Below are 6,301 nucleotides of genomic sequence, written 5' to 3' on the forward strand. Positions count from 1 at the left end.
GCCCCTCAACTGCACTAGCCTGGCTTAGCAAAATGGAAGAAACACTCACACCTTCCACCCTGGCGAGTGAGAGGGCTTGGGATGAGGCAGTAGACCCACCACTCTGTCTCTCCTTTGTCCCACGTGAGCATTGCTCCGGGGTTGAGGCCAAGGTAAGTCCTACTCAAAGTAGGCCTGTTGAAGTTAAGAGGCATGACTAACTTAGGTTCATTAATTTCAGTAGGTCTTCTTTGAGTTGAACTTAGTTGGCTACAACCCTGCGTTGCATTCCGCCTTCCAAGATGGACCGGAAATCGGGAATAATTGGAGCAGCCCAGCACGGGATTCTCCTGCTTCAGGTGGCATGGGAGACTTCTTGTTTAAAGGTTCTCTGACACCCAATTCAGGCTCTCCGTGTCTCGGAGAGGTTAATAGGAAATTATTCTCATAATGCAGTAAGAAGTGCCCTGTTTGTATTCTATGTTTAAAAGACTGATCACTGAACTTCCCCCAGTGCCACTTCAATTGGATACAGTTCTTTAACTGCCTTTCTTATACTCTGTAGTACAAGCTTTTTCATACTTGGGGAAGGTTTCCATTTGCCTCTGAGCGAGTTTAAAAAAGGAAAAGAAAAGATCGTTTGTGTTTACAAAGCCTAAGTGGATTCTTTGGCATGAAAATATTGGATAACTGGAAGATTATATTATTTAAGATTATTGTTATCACACATTATAAATGTTGGGATTTCCCTGGAGACAAAGACTTAGAGCGTTTGAAGTTCTTTCCTCCTTTGGCCTCTCCTGATTGTCAGCTTCTTTGCTGAATTCAAACACTCTTTTATTCTTTACCTCCTATTTTATCTCTTTACAAGAAAATCTGGCATGCCATGAATCAAAGAGGAGATATTTATACCCACATTGTGAGAATGTTTACAGTATTCGGCAAATTCTGTCTGTGGTTTGGTCTTTGTATATTTTCAGAACAACCAACAGTTTTTCCAGTGACATTGCTGCTGAAGCTGGGAGGGTGGGGGTTGTCTTTATTTACAAAACTAAAAAGCTTGTATTTGGATCTTTACAACATGTTAGGTTTTTTAAAAAAGAAAAAGAAAAAAGGATGAATGAATAAAAGCAACGCAGCAAAGAAATCTGCAACGCATTGCCATTTTAAGAATTAAAAATTCTCTCACCTGCCAAAACCCCCCACATCTAATTGCTTTATTGAGGTTTAATTAAGCTGCTTCTTTTACCAATAAAATGTTTGCTACTTTATATTGTTATTGTTTTTGTAATACTTTTGCACGCAACATTAATGTGGTACTTACTGATTTTTCCATAGAGCTCCTGCTATCAGATTGCAAGGTTATTGAATTGCATGACATGCAACCTTTAATAATTTTCATATGGAAACATTTCTCTCAGCAATTTCAGAAGTTTTTGTGCAAATTTTGGAAAACCAAAGTTTTGGTCAGATATCCAAAAGACTAAACGTAAAAATAGCAAATCAGTATTAAGGGTCTTTATTGTCTTAGTGCACAATCAGGCAACAGCGCTCTTCAGATATTTTCCCCATGCAATTCATGAATGTGTAGACAGGGGGTACCAGGAACACCTACTGACCCCACTTGTGACCTCTGGATCAAATAGTGTGGCTAGGACACATAGAGCTGAATGTACACTGAAGCTGCTTTCACACCTTACGTTGTACATACGAAAGTCTGGGGCAGTGCTAGATTTACGTATAAGCTAAACAAGCTATAGCTTAGGGCCCCACTCTCTTGGGGGCCCCAAAAAAGTTAAAGGATAAAAACCTGGATGTACATTTCCAAAATATAAGATAAAAAAACAAATAAAATAAAACCTACATACAGCAACAGTGTTTTGTGTTGTGTAGGCTCCTATGATGTAAGGAATGGCCCCCACCTGCTAGCCTGCTCCCTAAAATATCACTGGTTTGCTCATTTCTATATATAGGGTGCCAACATTCTGCATGTGCTAATGGCTTTAGATACCTATTAGGTCCATAAATTACCGTATAGCATATAGTCAACACACACAAAAACCCAGCAATAATTTGTTGTTGACAAAGGACAGCTGGACATATAAAGGGTCCCCATTACCTTAGGGCCTCATCAAATCTAAATCCGGGGCTGGTCAGGGGTTGGACCAGCATATACCAGCTTCTTGCCTCATCACAGTCAGAGGTAATGCTGCTTCGGAATATTGGTTGCTGGAAACTGCAAGAGAATAGAGTGCTCTTGTGCTTGGGTACTTCTTGAGGGTTTCCCACAGGCATTTGGTCGGCCACTGTGAGAACAGGATGCTGGACTAAGATGGGCTATTGGCCTTACCAGGAGGCTCTTCTTCTGTTCTTCTCAATCCAAAACTTGGATCTAAACATCTAAGGAATGGATGAAAGGAGAATCTCATAAAACTGTAGAGGAAGGCACTTAAACAATCGCATTGATAGTCTCAAGCTCTCCACGAGTCTTCCAACAATGACAACCAAAATGGGCATCTTTGCTAACATTTTTGTGAGAGAATAGCAGCTATCTTAAGTGGATCAAATGTTCACACCATTGTTACTCTGTCCCAGACAATGGTCAGTACTGGGTATTATCTTTCAAAACTGCTAAATTAAAACCCTTTTACTTAACCCGAATTATCTAAAATCTGAAGACCTCTTCACACACTATTTTTTACCTCTTTGCCAGGAAACGCTTCTCCCATATGTTTGGAAGGCGGTGGTGTTGTTATGCAAGGCTTGTACAGCTAGAAGACGAAAGGAATGGTAGCTTCATGAGACATGAGCCTGGAGTGGAAAATACACTCATACATTATGAGGTATCATGGATGGCTTACCAGAGACACCAGACAACAAGCTAGACAAAGGCTTTATTACAATAACAGAACAGCGACAGGAAACTCCAGAATCCACCCAGATACACTGAACAAGGAAGTCCAGTGACATCTTGGCACTATCTGCACATGGTTATGCTTTCTTCACTATGGAAATTAATCCGACTGCTGCAAAGAGTAAAAACCACAAGAAATCAGACGCTTTTCAGTACTTAGCTAGTAATACTCATATTCCTCATGGGGGAGTTGGTCCTTTTCTGAACTTTTTCCAACTCTGCAATATCCTTTCTGAGGAGGCTGAACTGTTCACAGTATTCCAAGTGAGGGAGCACCACAGATTTGTATAATGACATTATGTCATTGGCAATTCTATTTTCAGTTCCTTTCCTAATGACCCCTAAGATGGCATTTGCCTCTCTTTTTTTTCACAGCTGCCGCTCATGGCGTTTGCACAGGTTCTCATATATCATTTGCTTTCAGTACTTTTAGAATCAGGGAAGGGGAACCTCAGGTCCAGGGGTCAAATGTGGCCCTCCAGTTTTCTCTGTCTGGCCCTCAGGACTCTCCCCAGGTCAGGTCACTGACTGGCTTTGCACCCTCCTTATGGGTTTTTGGTTGGTGTCATGTGTCCCTGAGCTCCGATGATGTCATTTGTTTGTCTAGATGGAGGATGCTCAATCTAGATGGAGGATAAACAGGTGTGTGTCTCTGCATTTATACACTAGCCTACTTTAGAAAGGAAAATTCTGCACTGGTGCCTCTGTCCACCTTTGTCTCTGGCACCACCCACTGCTAGTATGTGGCCCCCAGAAGGTCACCCAGAAGGGAATGTGGCCCTTGGGTTCCCCACCCCTGTTTTTTTAAGATAAGCCGGGTAGTCTAGTTTTAAAGGATAGTTATCCAAATTAAAAATTGTACAGTTGTTTGTTCTCTTTCCTATTTTCTAAGGCCAATATGGTTAGCAAGGCACTTGATATGAATAATAAATGTTGCCACTCTACCTTTCACAGCCTTTCCCATATTGTTAATGAATATTTTAAAACACGTTAGATGTCCTTAGATGGCCCACTGCTGTCCTTGTAGCTTCTCAACAATTAACTTAACAGTTGATCAATGAGAGGATGTTCTGTTTTATAAGGGTAGACACAGAAAAGATTTTATATCTTTTTTATATATCCCACTACCCTTTTATTATAATGAAATGCAACCTTATTTTGATTTTAAATATTGCTTTTCGCCAATTATTCAGACAGATTTCCCTGCATATTTTTAAAAATTATTTAAAGTTTTTGTTTTCTTTCCGCAGGGATTCATTGGTGACTGCATTTCCTAGAATATCCCCAAAAACACTTTTATGTGTTTATGCAGGGGCAAAACTAGGCTTTATTTCGCCTGTGGTCAAAAGCCCCAGTTTCACACACCCCACAAACATTTCTGCACACACACACAGGCTGGGAGCCTCAATGGTGCCCCTCTGGAGGCTTCACTCGGGGCAAAAAAACCAGCTTGCCCCCCCGCCCCCGCCCCCATATCTACGGCTCTGATTTATGGTACTTCATTATGTGATTCATTAACTGTTACTATTGCTCTAGTTTCTGGAAAGCTGTAACTAGTGCTGTTCTGAAGTGTTGGTTAAAGTTTCCCACTGAATTTGTAGGAATTGGGGGTGGACAAAAAGTAAAATGAGAAAACAGTGCTACAGTATTTGGAAGGGCAGCAGAAAGCAGATAAGTTTCCAAAGTTTCCAAAGAGGATGCTTACGGGTAAAAGTAAACACAACAAAGAAATAATCCTGCATAAGGGTAATACTAGGGTATTATTGTACTGATGCTTCAGTATCAGATATTCTGATCATTCATTTGTTTATTTCGTAAAATTTGTACACCACTGTATTGTAAACAACAACAACCACTACCCCCCAAAACCCCTCAAATTATGGTTTTAAATTGAAATAAGAAATAAAAATAAAATGATAGATCATGATGTTGTTGGCAACCATCATCAAGAGACAATGGAGTTCACCTCCGGGGGTGAAGTCAAACTGCTGTGTTAGCAGCACCAAAGTGACCTCCCAGGGGCACGGGGCTGGGCAGTGTGTGTGTGTGGAGGTCCTGGGCTGCCCAGATGGCTAGACTCTCCTCTTGGCCTCACTAATGTGGCCCAAAGGAAAGCAGAGCAATACCGGCTTGGCTGCAGGAGTTGCCAGAAGGAGGCATACATGCAAAAACCGCCTTCTTGACTACTTGACCCGCTATTGGCCTCGTCTGCTCAATCTGTTGGAGCCTCAGTCTTTGCATGCAGGGGTAGTATCTCTGGCATGACACATGTCATGCTCCTTCCGGGATAGTTTGTACACCTTTGGTTCCCACTATGCACTCACCTCTCACTTTGTGGCTCCTAGAAGCTTGTCAGCATGCAGCAGAGACCACACCCCAGGAATGGCTTTGACTGGCCGGCTAAACCAGGTGACGGTAGCCAATGAGTCTCAAACCCTCAGTGAGTTAGAGAATAATATTATAAAACAAAACAAACAAAAACTCAGAGGAAGGGCCGATGCCTTGGCAATTCTGCATGCCAGCATGAATCCAGTTTCCTGAGGGATGTGGGGTGTGGCCAACATGATTCTCTTTTGTCCCCTTAGCCTGGACATCTCACAGTACTCTTGTGGTCCATAAAGGGGCTGTGCCTCCATGAATACCTTTGGAAACTGCTGTACCTGTACCAGATGAATAGATAGGCTTCTTGGGGGACTGGGGACCTCTAAGGGACTTTGTAAGACAGTGTTTTCTCAGTCGTTTCTGTTCCTGTAGTTATGGAGCTCCTGAAGTTCACCTAAAGTTCATCTTACATCAACGTTCCTGAAAGCCCATTTCTCCCTTTCACGTCCTCTGCGAATCTGATGAACAGCCTTTTCAGAGGAGGTCCTGGGTTTCAAATCCCTGCTGCCAGAAAATCCAGAGACCTGAGATGTCAGCTTTTGTGCACTCTGTGATGGTCCAAAAATAAAGCAGCTCTGTTGGCAACGCAAGAGAATTCCAAGCATCGTTGTGGCAACTATATTTATTTAAAGAGGAACTGTATAAGCAGAGACATATTGGGGCCAGGTGGCTATCTGCGAGAGCAAAGTCAAGGAGGAGCATTCTCTGACTTGAAACCAATTTCCCCACTAAGGAGGGGGCTCTTCAGTTCTACCCTGCAAATCTTAGCCTAACAGATTTTATCTTTGTGATACATCTCCAAAGTGATAGAGGACGGAAAAGCTAGATTTATTCTTCGGAGCATTCTAAATCAAATTAAGCCACCACTTGCCAGGCCAAGTCACAGTCACCCTCTATATCCTCTGGCATTTGCGACAAAAAGAGAGAGAGAGAGAAATTGTGAATGATTGTGAATGTAAAATTAGGAAAAATCTATAAGAATGGAGATAAAATGTGCTGGAGGTGTAAAAACAAGGAAGGTAGTTT

Source organism: Podarcis gaigeae, assembly GCF_964106915.1.
Source record: "Podarcis gaigeae genome assembly, chromosome: 2".
NCBI classification, from domain to species: domain Eukaryota; kingdom Metazoa; phylum Chordata; class Lepidosauria; order Squamata; family Lacertidae; genus Podarcis; species Podarcis gaigeae.